The sequence below is a fragment of the Oncorhynchus mykiss genome, chromosome 30, assembly GCF_013265735.2.
Source record: "Oncorhynchus mykiss isolate Arlee chromosome 30, USDA_OmykA_1.1, whole genome shotgun sequence".
Classification (NCBI taxonomy): Eukaryota; Metazoa; Chordata; class Actinopteri; order Salmoniformes; family Salmonidae; genus Oncorhynchus; species Oncorhynchus mykiss.
This window is the reverse complement of record NC_050570.1, coordinates 15,905,529-15,923,842: the sequence shown is the minus strand read 5'-3', so window position 1 is coordinate 15,923,842 and position 18,314 is coordinate 15,905,529. Positions and strand designations below refer to the sequence as shown.

At 46.4% G+C, this 18,314-nt stretch overlaps 1 protein-coding gene across 2 annotated transcripts in view; it reads right to left on the bottom strand.

The window, feature by feature from the left end:
* The window catches only part of LOC110522748 (plexin-B2-like), a 237,112-nt gene that overhangs the window by 49,045 nt on the left and 169,753 nt on the right, over nucleotides 1-18,314 (bottom strand). The window lies entirely within an intron of this gene.

Below are 18,314 nucleotides of genomic sequence, written 5' to 3'. Positions count from 1 at the left end.
TGGTATTAGGCTGGACTCTTTGACCAGCCTCTCTCAGTGATACACCATGGTATTAGGCTGGACTCTTTGACCATCCTCTCTCAGTGATAGACTGTGGTATTAGGCTGGACTCTTTCACCAGCCTCTCTCAGGGTTACAGTCTCCCTGGTCCACCTACTCCTCTGCCTGGACCGGCAACTCCTCTCCCTGGTCCAACTACTTCTCTCCCTGGTCCAGCTAATCCTCTGCCTGGACTAGCTACTCCTCTCTCTGGTCCAGCTACTCCTATCCCCGGTCCAACTATTCCTCTCCCTTGTCCAGCTACTCCTCTCCCTTGTCCAGCTACTCCTCTCCCTGGTCCAGCTATTCCTCTGCCTGGACAAGCTACTCCTCTGCCTGGACAAGCTACTTCTCTCTCTGGTCCAACTACTTCTCTCCCTGGTCCAACTACTTCTCTCCCTGTTCCACCTACTCCTCTGCCTGGACCAGGTACTCCTCTCCCTGGTCCAACTACACCTCTCCCTGGTACAACTCGTTCTCTCCCTGGTCCAACTACTCCTCTCCCTGGTCCAACTACTCCTCTCCCTGGTCCAACTACTTCTCTCCCTGGTCCAGCTACTCCTCTGCCTGGACCAGCTACTCCTCTCCCTTGTCCAACTATTCCTCTCACTGGTCCAACTATTCCTCTCCCTGGTCCAGCTACTCCTCTCCCTGGTCCAACTATTCCTCTCCCTGGTCCAGCTACTCTTCTGCCTGGACCAGCTACTCCTCTCCCTTGTCCAACTACTCCTCTCCCTGGTCCAACTACTTCTCTCCCTGGTCCACCTACTCCTCTGCCTGGACCAGCTACTCCTCTCCCTGGTCCAGCTACTCCTCTCCCTGGTCCAACTATTCCTCTCCCTGGTCCAACTACTCCTCTCCCTGGTCCAACTACTTCTCTCCCTGGTTCAGCTACTCCTCTGCCTGGTCCAGCTACTCCGCCTACCTGGTCCAGCTACTCCTCTACCTGGTCCAGCTACTCCTCTCCCTGGTCCAACTATTCCTCTCCCTGGTCCAGCTACTCCTCTCCCTGGTCCAGCTATTCCTCTCCCTGGACCAGCTACTCCTCTGCCTGGACCAGCTACTCCTCTGCCTGGTCCAGCTATTCTTCTCCCTGGTCCAACTATTCTTCTCCCTGGTCCAACTATTCCTCTCCCTGGTCCAGCTACTCCTCTCCTTGGTCCAGCTACTCCTCTCCCTGGTCCAACTATTCCTCTCCCTGGTCCAACTATTCCTCCCCCTTGTCCAGCTACTCCTCTCCCTGGTCCAACTATGCCTCTCCCTGGTCCAGCTACTCCTCTGCCTGGACCAGCTACTCCTCTCCCTGGTCCAGCTACTCCTCTCCCTGGTCCAACTATTCCTCTCCCTGGTCCAACTACTCCTCTCCCTGGTCCAACTACTTCTCTCCCTGGTTCAGCTACTCCTCTGCCTGGTCCAGCTACTCCACCTACCTGGTCCAGCTACTCCTCTACCTGGTCCAGCTACTCCTCTACCTGGTCCAGGTACTCCTCTCCCTGGTCCAACTATTCCTCTCCCTGGTCCAGCTACTCTTCTCCCTGGTCCAGCTACTCCTCTCCCTGGTCCAGCTATTCCTCTCCCTGGACCAGCTACTCCTCTGCCTGGACCAGCTACTCCTCTGCCTGGTCCAGCTATTCTTCTCCCTGGTCCAACAATTCTTCTCCCTGGTCCAACTATTCCTCTCCCTGGTCCAGCTACTCCTCTCCCTGGTCCAGCTACTCCTCTCCCTGGTCCAACTATTCCTCTCCCTGGTCCAACTATTCCTCTCCCTTGTCCAGCTACTCCTCTCCCTGGTCCAACTATGCCTCGCCCTGGTCCAGCTACTCCTCTCCCTGGTCCAGCTACTTCTCTCCCTGGTCCAACTATTCCTCTCCCTTGTCCAGCTATCCTCTCCCTGGTCCAACTATTCCTCTCCCTGGTCCAGCTACTCCTCTCCCTTGTCCAGCTACTCCTCTCCCTGGTCCAACTATTCCTCTCCCTTGTCCAGCTACTCCTCTCCCTAGTCCAGCTACTCCTCTCGCTGGTCCAACTATTCCTCTCCCTTGTCCAGATATTATTTGTTCTCTATCTGCTCCTCTGTGTTGTTCTGTATCCACACTGAACTAAATCAATCCAGGAGCCACCTTTTTACTGTGTATGTCCATGTAATTGAAAGAACTTCAACACTGGGCTATGTCTCCGATTGAGATTGGAATCAGCTGTGGTTTTTCCATTTTACACAACTTACAGTAAATCAGCTATTTCTCAATGGTCTGTTCACTCAAAAATGCTTATCAGCTGTTTCAATATAGCTTTTGAGCTGCCGTTGTTGCAGAAGTAGAGGCTTTATACTATATTTAAGGTTTTGAACATCAGGTCTTAATTTCTGGCATGCTGTGTGCAAGCATTTGTAAATATGACAATTTTGGTATTGGGTAAGCTTGTATGTAAAGAAAATGTAAGCATTTTAGAAAATTAATTGTGTTAATGGTATAGTCCACAACAGATGGATGTTGTGCTAATTGTGTTTAGAGTTTTGAAAATGTGACAACAGATTGGACAAAAAGATGTTACTGATTGTAAAAAACAGTAATGTCAAGCTGCAGGTGGCTGAATCTGCAATGGTCCACCTCTTTCACTGTATAGTTCTCACACTCAAATACACACCTACATGCACACACAGACAGAAACACACACACACACAATGCACCACAAGCATATGCACACACGTATACATACACAAGCAGGCACAAGCATTCTACACACACACACAAACATATGCACACACACACTAACACACACACACACACACACACACACACACACAGAGAGATATGGTCCTGCTCATTTCACCTAGGCAGTTAAGTCCATAGCTACACTGGTCAAATTGAAAAGCCTGTGGAAAGGTGGAGGGAGGGAGAGATAGAGGGAAGGAGGGAGGGAGGCAGCCTGTGCCTAGCTGCCTGTGAATCTGTGATTTATTATGTTAACCTGCCTTTGCTCAGAGCACTAAGTGGGGAGAGTACTGATTAGACGTTTGCTCTCCAGTTCATTTCAGCTCTTACTCCCATTTGCATTAAAGTGGCCGTCCTCCCCTAGTCCCTGATTTTATTTTGCTTTTTCATTTCACAACCTCATTCCTTTCGGAGCCCCATTTCTCTAGGTAAATGCATCTGCCCTGTTTAATTCATACTCTTAAACAATTCCATTAAAATGTAAACTGTGTTATAAACTCGCCCCCTGTGCTTACTCCCACCAGGAGTGTTTGGTAGGTCTTTACTCTTGTTATTATGGGAAACGAGAAAATAGCAGGATGATGTTTGGCTGAAAGTCACCCTGGTCTCTTAACACCTACAAAGGCTGCATTTACACACAGAGCCCAATTCTTATTTGTTGACCAATTATTGTCAAAAGAGATTAAAACATATATCACAATTGGGCTGCTTGTGTAAACGCAGCCATAGTTATTCACAGACGTGTCGATGTAGCCTATTAGGCTAGTATTTACCTACCCTCCTATGAAATTATGAACCTTTTACAGGGTTACTTATGACCTGGTATGCCAATGGCCCCTCTGGGTATCTCACTAAAGCCAATGAGCCTATGTAGAGTAATGGGTAGTTCATGGGCTTTCTGTAAAACAATTGAGTGTAGATGTGTTCAGGTTGCAGATCCCAGGCTGAGCCAGCCTAATCAACCTTTTAGTTAATCTTGTTTTGCTCTTTTGTTTGGGTTATTCTGCCTTTGTTTAGTGTAGAGTATAGACGACCCTGAAGTTTTATCATTGTGACCTGCCATTACATTATAGTGATAATGACTAATGTTTATAAAGAAGAGAGTATTCCATTTCCACCCACTCATATTTCATGCTCCAAGTCTATAATCCACTGTCAGTCTAGTTATTCAAATTCCTGTTCAAATGTTCCAAACAAAAAAAGATGGATTTTCAAAAAGTCCCTGGCTGCTTTTTTTTAGCCCAGTATAATGATTTAGGACCCCTGACTTTGTACAGTGCAATCAAACAGACTGTGTAAGCATTCCCAAACTGAGATGTAGGCTACAATAGTTAGTAGAATTGTCAGGAAGTGTTCACTTGGGTGACAGAAAACTCAGCTCAACTTACTTCTATCCCTTCAAAGGCTCTCTTGCCTATTCATGCAAATCTCTCATTTACATTTCACATTTGAGTCATTGAGCAGACGCTCTTATCCAGAGTGACTTACAGTAGTGCATTCATCTTAAGATAGCTATGTAGGATTACCACATATCACAGTCATAGTAAGTACATTTTACCTCAAAGTAGCTATCAGAAAAGTTGGGGGGGGGGGGGGGGGGGGGGCGAAGAGGTGGTAGGAGGGGGGGTGCTGTGAGATTATTTATTTAAGATACACTTTGAAGAGGCAGGGTTTCAGATCTTTTTAGAAGATGGGCAGGGGGCAGGGACTCTGCTATCCTAGCTTGAGGGGGTAGCTGGGGTGCCAGGACAGAGAAGAGCTTAGGAGGGCCAAGAGGCCAGAGGTGGCAGAATGGAGTGCTCGGGTTGGGATGTAAGGTTTGAGCAGTTTGAGCAGTTCCTCTTGCTGCTCAGTAGGCAAGTATCATGGTCTTGTAGTGGTTGTGAGCTTTGAATGGAAGCCAGTGGAGTGTGCGGAGGAGCGGGGTGACATGGGAGAACTTGGGAAGGTTGAACTGCAGAATTCTGGATAAATTGCCGGGGTTTGATGGCACAAGCGAGGAGACCAGCCAACAGAGAGTTGCAGTAGTCCAGACGGGAGATGACAAGTTCCTGAATTCCGCTTCCTGTGTGAGGTAGGGTCGTACTCTACGGATCTTATAGAGCCTGAACCTGCAGGAATGAGTCACTGCTTTGATGTTTGCAGAGAATGACAGGGTGTTGTCCAGGGTCAATCCAAGGTTCTTTGCACTCTGGGACGGGGACACCGTGAAGTTGTCAAATGTGATGAAGAGGTCTTGGAGCGGGCATGCCTTCCCCAGGAGGAAGAGCAGCTCTGTGTTTTCGAGGTTGAGCTTGAGGTGGTGGGCCGAAATTCAAGCTGAGATAAATGCCAGGCACGCAGAGAAGCGTGTCGCCACCTGGGTGTCAGACGGGGTGAAGGAGAAAAGTAGTTGAGTGTCATCCGCATAGTAATGATAGGAGAGACCATGTGAGGATATGACGGAGCCGAGTGACTTGGTGTACAGACAGAAGAGGGCCTAGAACTGAGCCCTGGGGGACACCAGTTGTAAGGGTACGTGGTTCAGTCACAAATCCTCTCCACGTCACCTGGTAGGAGCGGCCTGCCAGGTAGGTTGCAATCCAAGAGTGTGCAGAGCCTGAGACGCCCAGCCCTGAGAGGGCGGAGAAGAGGATCTGTATGTTCAAGGTGTCGAAGGCAGCTTAGATCTAGGAGGATGAGAACAGAGGAGCTAGTCAGCTTTGGCAGTGTGGAGAGCCTCCATGAGACAGACAAGAGCAGTCTCGGTCAAGAAGATAGTTCTGAGAGTGATAATGAGAGAATTGGTCAGAGAGAGCGTTTTGGAAAGAAAATAAAGCAGGGATACCGGTCTGTAGTTCTTGACGTCAGAGTCGTGTGTTGGTTTCTTGATGAGGAGGAAAGCAACTCGGGCCATTTTGAAGTCAGAGGGGACACGCAGTCAGTGGTCAGGGATGAGTTGATGAGGGAAGTGAGGAATGGGAGAAAGTCTCCAGAGATGGTCTGGAGAAGAGGGGAGGGGATGGGGTCGAGTGGGCAGCTTTTCGGGCAGTTGAACCTCTCACTCCCTATAACAACAAAAATCTGCTGTTATAAAAACTTCCCTCAGATGTTGCATTGTGGGTCATTGCAAAATAAATCCTGCACACTTTTTCAAAGAAGCTCGTTCTCTCCTAGGATGTCTCCTCTCCTCTGTCATCTATCACTCTTCATACTTGTTTCATGGGCTTAATCCAGAACAGTGGAGTTAAGGAGGCTTCAAAGAGCTTGTGGTGGTGAGTGGTGACACAGGAGGAACCCAGCTCCTTTGTCCCCAGGCTGTCCCAGCTCATCTCTACTTCTCTGAAGAAGTATTTAGATTTCTCCACACCTCTGTACAGGACATGGCAGCTGGGAACACCCCTCCTACAAAGGCTGGGCCATTCTGAATAAAGAAAAAGCTGCTATAATAAGTCGGTTGCTGGCTAATGAAGCCTCCAATGACCGGGAATAAATATGAATGAAAAGAGCGAGGCGCTAACGAAGCAGGCACATCTGGAAAGAGAGACGCTCCTGAGAAAGCCTCGTCCCTGATTGTTCCATTAAAACAGTGTTCCAGTGCAGGAGAGAACGACTTAAAAACTAGAAGCATTAATCTCTCATTAGGGCTTCATGGTTTAGCTACCGGCTGCCTTGACTTCACAGGTTTGTCTGCAAACTTTGGAAACAGTAAGGGAAATGAGAGAGGAAGGGACATTTTTCTAGGGGAGCTACTTGTTGGCCTGTTTTTCAGGCCTGTACGACTGGGTGTTTCCTGCTACCTGGTGCTCGTCAACTGGATAGCTCACATGCTTCTGGCTGCCTACTATCTCTTCTCCACCCTCCCTTCCCTAAGACATCTGAACTGGAAAGACATCTCCCAGCAGAGAAAAATGAAAGATAATTTAAAAATGGCCAGTGTGAGCATTCTATGAGCACACGTGAGTGAACAGACACACAAACACACTCTCAGTGCTGACAGCAAAATGATTTCCTGCCACCCAGAGACACTTGTGCAGACTACCACGGGGTGTCCCTTTGACACAGGCCACAGCAGCAGCATAAATCCTCTCTGGCACAGACAGAGGATCCTACCCATCATCCTCTCTGGCACAGACAGAGGACCCTACCCATCATCCTCTCTGGCACAGACAGAGGACCCTACCCATCATCCTCTCTGGCACAGACAGAGGATCCTCCACATCCTATTCTCTAGGATAATACTCCAGCCAGGCTGCAGGAGGTGGAAGTGAGTGTCTGCTGATTACATCTCCACCAATATGCTGAACAGACTGTCGTTGAATGGGTCCCATATGACACCCTATTCCCTATGTAGTGCACTTCTTTTGACCAGAGCCCTATGGACCCTGGTCACTATGGGCCCTGGTCAAAAGTAGTGCACTGTATAAGGAATAGGGTGTCATTTGATACGCATGCGACCACTCTGTAGCTGATTAGGCATCTTCAAACCCAGCACGAGTGCTGCTCTCAGACCTACCACTCATTAAACAGAGCAGACAGTGAGATATAAATAAAGAAATAACAGACCCCCCCCCCACCGACAACCATAATAGGATATCACCCCATATGGCGGCAAGGCGGTTGCCCGCATTCATATTCAGCATTTGTCATATCAGCACTCTCCTCTCTCTCTATATCTCTTGTTCTCTGACCAGCAGATGCCATTCCTGACAGTGACGGGTGGTGTCTTGATATTAAAGCCTTTCTCAGTGTTATGCTGCTGATAAAAGTGAGCCACCATTAAATTAGTGGCCAGGAGAGAGTCCTGTGTGTCTGGTCCTGTGTGTCTGTCTGTCTCAGTGTCTCAGTGCGTCTCAGTGCGTCTCAGTGCGTGGGTGTTCTGTGAGCCTGTGATAAAGCGTGTTATAGACAATATGACAAAATGGTTTGGTGGCGCACACGGAGTAGCAGAAACTAATGTCTACGTCAGGCGCGCTACACGGTGCCTAGTGCTCCTATTTCTCGCTCCAGTCAGTAAAAGGAAAAAGGAAAACGGACTCCACGACACATTGTTAAAATGAAGCATGGACTCGAGAGCTCTCTGTCTTTCAGACAATGTATGAGCTCCGCCCCTCCTACCAATCTGAGTGAAATTGTTTTAGAAGTGCTTAGGGAAGCTCGTGTGACGACGGCAATCCAATTTCCATATGAACAATTACCCTGCCGTCAGGGTTGGCAGTTAATTTATTTCAATTTGACTGACTGCAATGAGCCACGGGACCAGGCAACTAGCCCAGCCATTGTGATCAGGCAGGGCATTGAGCAGGCAGGCATTGGTGAAAACCTTCTGGTCTATAACACACAGAGACACAGCTGCCCTTGCCTAAGTACCATCACCCCTGAGACCTACCATGACCCGAGTACACTAAAACACACATAGGCCTCACATTAGTGTGTGTGTGCGTGTGTGCATGTCTGTGTGTGTATGGGGGAGCAGCAGAGGTCAATATGGCCCCCACTTCTCTTTCCGTTCAGGTACAGCACTTTTCCTCATTAGGAATTATAGCCTGTTTGTCTGTTTACTGCGTCGTCCCTGGTCCCAAGGCCCTAGCTATCTCCTGTCTGCCAGCTGGACACTTGAGTGGGAGAGTAGACTACAAACGGCAAGTGGAGTAGCAGACACAATGACTCGCTGCTTGCTCACATACAGTACACACCCTCTCTGTCTCTTGCGCAAACACACACACATACACAAGGGAGGAAGGGTGCATGTGTGCACACAAACACACACATACACGCACACACACCCTCTCTCGCTCACTGCGGCAGCAGGTTGAGATAATCTCCCAGTTCTTTCTGGCCTCCTCCCTCCCTGCTGGTTGAGTGTCCTCTCCACTGGGACAAAGTGGCTATTTGCTGTGGACACAGCTGGCGTGCAGGGAACCTGATTAGGCACTAGGCCCACTGCAGAAAAGGCACACACACCTTCATCCAAGACTACCTCAAAACTCAGGCCCACTGCAGAAGAGACAGATACACAACTCCACAAGCCAGCAACTCTGCAGAAGAGAGACACACACCAAAACTCGCCACACAGTCTATACAATCATATTAAGCACTAGCTTTTCTGCCAAAGAGACACACACACACACCTCCATCAGTCAAAACTCCCAACACAGCACACGGTATTGTACCACTTCAATAACAAACAAGTCCAGACCTTGCTACAATTAAGAAGTCAGGGAAGGAATCCATTACACACCTTATTAGGTATAATTATCTAACTTCGCCACCATAAATGCCGATGAGCCATGAAGGTAGCTTGCAATATAATATGGTTTAGTCTCACCCCTCTGTTTCTTGAGTTTCAAGGGGAATACTGATCTTGTCTCCATGAAATATATATGAAATAGTGTACTGCATATCCTATTACAATACTCCGCCACTACATTCTTACACAAGTCACACGTATAGAGTGTGCACATGACGTTGGATTAAACAGGCCATGTTTACACGTTACATCCAAACCTGACTGGCACTAATCCCTCCCATTCACCTGTTACGGTTGCTGCCCATCCCTAAACACGGGTGCAGTGTAAAGCAGTGTGCTTTTCACACACTGACACACTGAGAGAGACTCCCTAGTAAACAGAGGGAATTGTGGAGAGAGGCTTTGTTCTGGCCGGCAGCATACCACCCTACATCCCACTGTGGCACTTTTTGTAAGAGTAGAGGTGCCAACCCTGGTGCCCTGGCTAAATTTCCAATTTCGCCCTCATACCATCATGGCCACCTAATCATCCCCAGATTCCAATTGTAACTACTGTAACTATTCCCTAGGTTGTTGCTGAGAATGTGTCAACTTAAATAACATTTTATTGGACACATATTTAGCAGACGTTATTTTGGGTGTAGAAGAATGCTTGTGTACCTAGCTCTAACAATGCAGTAGTATCTAACAATTCACAACAACACACACAAATCTAAAAGTAAAAGAATGGAACTAAGAAATATATAAATATTAGATTGAGCAATGTCAGAGTAGTATTGAGTAAAATACAGTAGAATGGAATACAATATATACATATGAGATTATTAAAGCAGTATGTAAACATGATTTAAACATTATTGAAGTGACTAGTGTTTCATTATTAAGTGGCCAGTGATTCCAAGTCTATGTATATAGGGCAGAAGCCTCTAAGGTGAAAGGTTACGTAACTGGGTGGAAGCCGGCTAGTGATGGCTTACAGTACCTGGTAAAATAATAAAAATGACTGACTTGTGATGGAAAGACAGAAAGGGACAAATGAGAGAGAGAAAGACCGACAGAGAGTTGTGATGGGTGTAAATTGCTGTTTTGTGTGGGCTGCTACCTGTCAGTCACACTTCCAGATTAGTCAGTGTACTAACAGACTGAACGTTGTGGAGATCTCAACCCTAGGAGTCCACTCACTGCTGCTAACGCTGACCAGTTACAGTAAACCATACAGAATCTTGTTGCTGCTAACGCTGACCAGTTACAGTAAACCATACAGAATCTTGTTGCTGCTAACGCTGACCAGTTACAGTAAACCATACAGAATCTTGTTGCTGCTAACGCTGGCCAGTTACAGTAAACCATACAGAATCTTGTTGCTGCTGACGCTGGCCAGTTACAGTAAACCATACAGAATCTTATTGCTGCTGACGCTGGCCAGTTACAGTAAATTATACAGAATCTTATTGCTGCTGACGCTGGCCAGTTACAGTAAACCAAACAGAATCTTACTGATGCTGACGCTGGCCAGTTACAGTAAACCAAACAGAATCTTATTGCTGCTGACGCTGGCCAGTTACAGTAAATTATACAGAATCTTATTGCTGCTGACGCTGGCCAGTTACAGTAAACCAAACAGAATCTTACTGATGCTGACGCTGGCCAGTTACAGTAAATTATACAGAATCTTATTGCTGCTGACGCTGGCCAGTTACAGTAAACCAAACAGAATCTTATTGCTGCTGACGCTGGCCAGTTACAGTAAACCATACAGAATCTTACTGATGCTGACGCTGGCCAGTTACAGTAAACCATACAGAATCTTACTGATGCTGACGCTGGTCAGTTACAGTAAACCATACAGAATCTTATTGCTGCTAACGCTGACCAGTTACAGTAAACCATACATAATCTTATTGCTGCTGACACTAGCCAGTTACAGTAAACCATACAGAATCTTACTGCTGCTGACGCTGGCCAGTTACAGTAAACCATACAGAATCTTATTGCTGCTGATGCTGGCCAGTTACAGTAAATCAAACAGAATCTTACTGATGCTGACGCTGGCCAGTTACAGTAAACCATACAGAATCTTACTGATGCTGACACTGGCCAGTTACAGTAAACCATACAGAACCTTACTGATGCTGACGCTGGCCAGTTACAGTAAACCAAACAGAATATTATTGCTGCTGACGCTGACCAGTTACAGTAAACCAAACATAATCTTATTGCTGCTGACGCTGGCCAGTTACAGTAAACCAAACAGAATCTTATTGCTGCTGATGCTGGCCAGTTACAGTAAACCATACAGAATCTTACTGATGCTGACGCTGGCCAGTTACAGTAAACCAAACAGAATCTTATTGCTGCTGACGCTGACCAGTTACAGTAAACCATACAGAATCTTATTGCTGCTGACGCTGGCCAGTTACAGTAAACCAAACAGAATCTTATTGCTGCTGATGCTGGCCAGTTACAGTAAACCATACAGAATCTTACTGATGCTGACGCTGGCCAGTTACAGTAAACCATACAGAATCTTATTGCTGCTGACGCTGGCCAGTTACAGTACACCAAACAGAATCTTACTGCTGCTGACGCTGGCCAGTTACGGTAAACCATACAGAATCTTAGTGCTGCTGAAGCTAGCCAGTTACAATAAACCATACAGAATCCTTAATGTTGCTGATGCTGGCCAGTTACAGTAAATCAAACAGAATCTTACTGATGCTGACGCTAGCCAATTACAGTAAACCATACAGAATCTTACTGCTGCTGACGCTGACCAGTTACAGTAAACAATACAGAATCTTACTGCTGATGACGCTTACCAGTTACAGTAAACCATACAGAATCTTATTGTTGCTGACGCTTGCCAGTTACAGTAAACCATACAGAATCTTATTGTTGCTGACGCTTGCCAGTTACAGTAAACCATACAGAATCTTATTGCTTCTGACGCTAGCCAGTTACAGTAAACCATACAGAATCTTACTGCTGCTGACGCTGCCCAGTTACAGTAAACCATACAGAATCTTATTGCTTCTGACGCTAGCCAGTTACAGTAAACCATACAGAATCTTATTGCTGCTGACGCTGCCCACTTACGGTAAACCATACAGAATCTTATTGCTGCTGACGCTGACCAGTTACAGTAAATCAAACAGAATCTTACTGCTGCTGACGCTGACCAGTTAGAGTAAACCATACAGAATCTTATTGCTGCTGATGCTGGCCAGATACAGTAAACCATACAGAATCTTACTGATGCTGAAGCTAGCCAGTTACAGTAAACCATACAGAATCTTAATGTTGCTGACGCTGGCCAGTTAAAGGAAATCAAACAGAATCTTACTGATGCTGACGCTTGCCAATTACAGTAAACCATACAGAATCTTATTGTTGCTGACGCTTGCCAGTTACAGTATACCATACAGAATCTTACTGCTGCTGACGCTGCCCAGTTACAGTAAACCATACAGAATCTTGCTGCTGCTGAAGCTGGCCAGTTACAGTAAACCATAAAGAATCTTACAGCTGCTGACGCTGGCCAGTTACAGTAAACCATAAAGAATCTTACTGCTGCTGACGCTGACCAGTTACAGTAAACCATACAGAATCTTACTGCTGCTGACGCTGACCAGTTACAGTAAACCATACAGAATCTTATTGCTGCTGATGCTGGCCAGTTACAGTAAACCATACAGAATCTTACTGATGCTGACGCTGGCCAGTTACAGTAAACCATACAGAATCTTACTGCTACTGACGCTGACCAGTTACAGTACACCATACAGAATCTTACTGCTGCTGACGCTGGCCAGTTACTGTAAATCAAACAGAATCTTACTGATGCTGACGCTAGCCAATTACAGTAAACCATACAGAATCAAATCAAATCAAATCAAATTTTATTTGTCACATACACATGGTTAGCAGATGTTAATGTGAGTGTAGCGAAATGCTTGTGCTTCTAGTTCCGACAATGCAGTAATAACAAGTAATCTAACTAACAATTCCAAAACTACTGTCTTGTACACAGTGTAAGGGGATAAAGAATATGTACATAAGGATATGTGAATGAGTGATGGTACAGAGCAGCATAGGCAAGATACAGTAGATGGTATTGAGTACAGTATATACATATGAGATGAGTATGTAAACAAAGTGGCATAGTTAAAGTGGCTAGTGATACATGTATTACATAAGGATACAGTCGATGATATAGAGTACAGTATATACGTATGCATATGAGATGAATAATGTAGGGTAAGTAACATTATATAAGGTAGCATTGTTTAAAGTGGCTAGTGATATATTTACATCATTTCCCATCAATTCCCATTATTAAAGTGGCTGGAGTTGAGTCAGTGTCAGTGTGTTGGCAGCAGCCACTCAGTGTTAGTGGTGGCTGTTTAACAGTCTGATGGCCTTGAGATAGAAGCTGTTTTTCAGTCTCTCGGTCCCAGCTTTGATGCACCTGTACTGACCTTGCCTTCTGGATGATAGCGGGGTGAACAGGCAGTGGCTCGGGTGGTTGATGTCCTTGATGATCTTTATGGCCTTCCTGTGACATCGGGTGGTGTAGGTATCCTGGAGGGCAGGTAGTTTGCCCCCGGTGATGCGTTGTGCAGACCTCACTACCCTCTGGAGAGCCTTACGGTTGAGGGCGGAGCAGTTGCCGTACCAGGCGGTGATACAGCCCGCCAGGATGCTCTCGATTGTGCATCTGTAGAAGTTTGTGAGTGCTTTTGGTGACAAGCCGAATTTCTTCAGCCTCCTGAGGTTGAAGAGGCGCTGCTGCGCCTTCTTCACAATGCTGTCTGTGTGAGTGGACCAATTCAGTTTGTCTGTGATGTGTATGCCGAGGAACTTAAAACTTGCTACCCTCTCCACTACTGTTCCATCGATGTGGATAGGGGGGTGTTCCCTCTGCTGTTTCCTGAAGTCCACAATCATCTCCTTAGTTTTGTTGACGTTGAGTGTGAGGTTATTTTCCTGACACCACACTCCGAGGGCCCTCACCTCCTCCCTGTAGGCCGTCTCGTCGTTGTTGATAATCAAGCCTACCACTGTTGTGTCGTCCGCAAACTTGATGATTGAGTTGGAGGCGTGCGTGGCCACGCAGTCGTGGGTGAACAGGGAGTACAGGAGAGGGCTCAGAACGCACCCTTGTGGGGCCCCAGTGTTGAGGATCAGCGGGGAGGAGATGTTGTTGCCTACCCTCACCACCTGGGGGCGGCCCGTCAGGAAGTCCAGTACCCAGTTGCACAGGGCGGGGTCGAGACCCAGGGTCTCGAGCTTGATGACGAGCTTGGAGGGTACTATGGTGTTGAATGCCGAGCTGTAGTCAATGAACAGCATTCTCACATAGGTATTCCTCTTGTCCAGATGGGTTAGGGCAGTGTGCAGTGTGGTTGAGATTGCGTCGTCTGTGGACCTATTTGGGCGGTAAGCAAATTGGAGTGGGTCTAGGGTGTCAGGTAGGGTGGAGGTGATATGGTCCTTGACTAGTCTCTCAAAGCACTTCATGATGACGGAAGTGAGTGCTATGGGGCGGTAGTCGTTTAGCTCAGTTACCTTTTCTTGGGAACAGGAACAATGGTGGCCCTCTTGAAGCATGTGGGAACAGCAGACTGGTATAGGGATTGATTGAATATGTCCGTAAACACACCGGCCAGCTGGTCTGCGCATGCTCTGAGGGCGCGGCTGGGGATGCCGTCTGGGCCTGCAGCCTTGCGAGGGTTAACATGTTTAAATGTCTTACTCACCTCGGCTGCAGTGAAGGAGAGACCGCATGTTTTCGTTGAAGGCCGTGTCAGTGGCACTGTATTGTCCTCAAAGCAGGCAAAAAAGTTATTTAGTCTGCCCGGTCCGTGACTGGGCTGGATTTCTTCCTGTAGTCCGTGATTGACTGTGGACCCTGCCACATGCCTCTTGTGTCTGAGCCGTTGGATTGAGATTCTACTTTGTCTCTGTACTGACGCTTAGCTTGTTTGATAGCCTTGCGGAGGGAATAGCTGCACTGTTTGTATTCGGTCATGTTACCACACACCAGACAATCGTATTGTTGCTGACGCTTGCCAGTTACAGTAAACAATACAGAATCTTATTGCTTCTGACGCTAGCCAATTACAGTAAACCATACAGAATCTTATTGTTGCTGACGCTTGCCAGTTACAGTAAACAATACAGAATCTTACTGCTGCTGACGCTGACCAGTTACAGTAAACCATACAGAATCTTACTGCTGCTGACGCTGCCCAGTTACGGTAAACAATACAGAATCTTACTGCTGCTGACGCTGACCAGTTACAGTAAACAATACAGAATCTTACTGCTGCTGACGCTGACCAGTTACAGTAAACCATACAGAATCTTATTGCTGCTGACGCTGGCCAGTTACAGTAAACCATACAGAATCTTATTGCTGCTGACGCTGGCCAGTTACAGTAAATCAAACAGAATCTTACTGATGCTGACGCTGGCCAGTTACAGTAAACCATACAGAATCTTATTGCTGCTGACGCTGGCCAGTTACAGTAAATCAAACAGAATCTTACTGATGCTGACGCTGACGCTGGCCAGTTACAGTAAACCATACAGAATCTTATTGCTGCTGATGCTGGCCAGTTACAGTAAACCAAACAGACTCTTACTGCTGCTGACGCTGGCCAGTTACGGTAAACCATACAGAATCTTACTGCTGCTGAAGCTAGCCAGTTACAGTAAACCATACAGAATCTTAATGTTGCTGATACTGGCCAGTTACAGTAAATCAAACAGAATCTTACTGCTTCTGACGCTGGCCAGTTACAGTAAACCATACAGAATCTTATTGCTGCAGACGCTGGCCAGTTACAGTAAACCAAACAGTATCTTACTGATGCTAACGCTGGCCAGTTACAGTAAACCAATCAGTATCTTATTGCTGCAGATGCTGGCCAGTTACAGTAAACCATACAGAATCTTATTGCTGCCGACGCTGGCCAGTTACAGTAAACCATACAGAATCTTATTGCTGCTGACGCTGGCCAGTTACAGTAAACCATACAGAATCTTACTGCTGCTGATGCTGGCCAGTTACAGTAAACCATACAGAATCTTACTGATGCTGACGCTGGCCAGTTACAGTAAACCATACAGAATCTTACTGATGCTGACGCTGGTCAGTTACAGTAAACTATACAGAATCTTATTGCTGCTGACGCTGGCAGTTACAGTAAATCAAACAGAATCTTACTGATGCTGACGCTGGTCAGTTACAGTAAACTATACAGAATCTTACTGATGCTGACGCTGGCCAGTTACAGTAAACCATACAGAATCTTACTGATGCTGACGCTGACGCTGGCCAGTTACAGTAAACCATACAGAATCTTATTGCTGCTGACGCTGGCCAGTTACAGTAAACCAAACAGACTCTTACTGCTGCTGACGCTGGCCAGTTACGGTAAACCATACAGAATCTTACTGCTGCTGAAGCTAGCCAGTTACAGTAAACCATACAGAATCTTAATGTTGCTGATACTGGCCAGTTACAGTAAATCAAACAGAATCTTACTGCTTCTGACGCTGGCCAGTTACAGTAAACCATACAGAATCTTATTGCTGCTGACGCTGGCCAGTTACAGTAAACCATACAGAATATTACTGCTGCTGACACTAGCCAGTTACAGTAAATTAAACAGAATCTTACTGATGCTGACGCTGGCCAGTTACAGTAAACCATACAGAATCTTATTGCTGCTGACGCTGACCAGTTACAGTAAACCATACAGAATATTACTGCTGCTGACACTAGCCAGTTACAGTAAACCATACAGAATCTTATTGCTGCTGACGCTGACCAGTTACAGTAAACCATACAGAATATTACTGCTGCTGACACTAGCCAGTTACAGTAAACCATACAGAATCTTATTGCTGCGGACGCTGGTCAGTTACAGTAAACCATACATAATCTTATTGCTGCGGACGCTGGTCAGTTACAGTAAACCAAACAGTATCTTACTGCTGCCGACGCTGGCCAGTTACAGTAAACCATACAGAATCTTATTGCTGCTGACGCTGGCCAGTTACAGTAAACCATACAGAATCTTATTGCTGCTGACGCTGGTCAGTTACAGTAAACCATACAGAATCTTATTGCTGCTGACGCTGGCCAGTTACAGTAAACCATACAGAATCTTATTGCTGCTGACGCTGGTCAGTTACAGTAAACCATACAGAATCTTATTGCTGCTGACGCTGGCCAGTTACAGTAAACCATACAGAATCTTATTGCTGCTGACGCTGGTCAGTTACAGTAAACCAAACAGAATCTTATTGCTGCTGACGCTGGCCAGTTACAGTAAACCATACAGAATCTTATTGCTGCTGACGCTGGTCAGTTACAGTAAACCATACAGAATCTTATTGCTGCTGACGCTGGCCAGTTACAGTAAACCATACAGAATCTTATTGCTGCTGACGCTGGTCAGTTACAGTAAACCAAACAGAATCTTATTGCTGCTGACGCTGGCCAGTTACAGTAAACCATACAGAATCTTATTGCTGCTGACGCTGGTCAGTTACAGTAAACCAAACAGAATCTTATTGCTGCTGACGCTGGTCAGTTACAGTAAACCAAACAGTATCTTACTGCTGCCGACGCTGGCCAGTTACAGTAAACCATACAGAATCTTATTGCTGCTGACGCTGGCCAGTTACAGTAAACCATACAGAATCTTATTGCTGCTGACGCTGGTCAGTTACAGTAAACCAAACAGTATCTTACTGCTGCCGATGCTGGCCAGTTACAGTAAACCATACAGAATCTTATTGCTGCTGACGCTGGCCAGTTACAGTAAACCATACAGAATCTTATTGCTGCTGACGCTGGCCAGTTACAGTAAACCATACAGAATCTTATTGCTGCTGACGCTGGTCAGTTACAGTAAATCAAACAGTATCTTATTGCTGCTGATGCTGGCCAGTTACAGTAAACCATACATAATCTTATTGCTGCGGACGCTGGTCAGTTACAGTAAACCAAACAGAATCTTATTGCTGCTGACGCTGGCCAGTTACAGTAAACCATACATAATCTTATTGCTGCTGACGCTGGCCAGTTACAGTAAACCAAACAGTATCTTACTGCTGCAGACGCTGGCCAGTTACAGTAAACCAAACAGTATCTTATTGCTGCTGACGCTGGCCAGTTACAGTAAACCAAACAGTATCTTATTGCTGCTGACGCTGGCCAGTTACAGTAAACCAAACAGTATCTTACTGATGCTAACGCTGGCCAGTTACAGTAAACCAAACAGTATCTTATTGCTGCAGATGCTGGCCAGTTACAGTAA